Source organism: Habropoda laboriosa, unplaced genomic scaffold (genome assembly GCF_001263275.1).
Source record: "Habropoda laboriosa isolate 0110345459 unplaced genomic scaffold, ASM126327v1 scaffold126, whole genome shotgun sequence".
NCBI lineage: Eukaryota > Metazoa > Arthropoda > Insecta > Hymenoptera > Apidae > Habropoda > Habropoda laboriosa.
In genome coordinates, this window is record NW_017100288.1 from 770,059 (window position 1) to 770,748 (window position 690).

General features: G+C 33.6%; 1 non-coding gene across 1 annotated transcript; it reads right to left on the reverse strand.

Annotated features, from left to right (window-relative positions):
- Positions 1 to 297: 297 nt before the first annotated feature.
- Trnav-uac lies at positions 298 to 370 on the reverse strand. The gene has a single exon. It is a non-coding gene; the product is annotated as a tRNA-Val (tRNA).
- Between the last annotated feature and the right edge of the window lie 320 nt (positions 371 to 690).

Here is a 690-nt window from a genome sequence, read left to right on the forward strand (position 1 = left end):
TTTCTGACTTAAAATTTAATTGATACCAAAATCTCTGATTTAAGATTCAACTGACAAAATAAAAATTTACGATGTAAAATTCAATCGACGTGAAAATTTAATTCAAACGATTCAAAGAAAAATTCAATGCAACTATTTTTATCCCATACAACGCTATCTCAAGTAGCAAAAATATTACCGAAATTTCGTTCGTATATCTTGGACAGGTAATATCGATACGACAGGCGAGTGTACCGAGCGAGAATATGGAGTACAAGATAAAAGTTTCAAAAGCCTGTTTGCGCGTAAAAAAATAAATGGTTCCGGCCGGAATCGAACCGGCGATCTTCTGCGTGTAAAGCAGACGTGATAACCACTACACCACGGAACCGCGCAGATGTAGAAGGAGGGAATTGTGAAGACCAGCTCCCTCTACTTGTATTTCGCTATCTTTCCATTCAAAATATACGTTAGATTATTTTAATCTACAAGTTCGTGTTATATAAACTATACTTTTAATTCTATTTCCGTTTTGTATACCGAAATGAATAAATATCTGACAGATACGGAAGAACATTCGCTCATATGGAAATTGTCATTTAGCTTAGCTTTCGATGAAACTTTATACACCTTCTATAATTGAATTTTAAATCTTTCTCTATTCGTGAATGCATTTCAAAATTTATGCTTAGAGTTGGAATTATGTTCTGA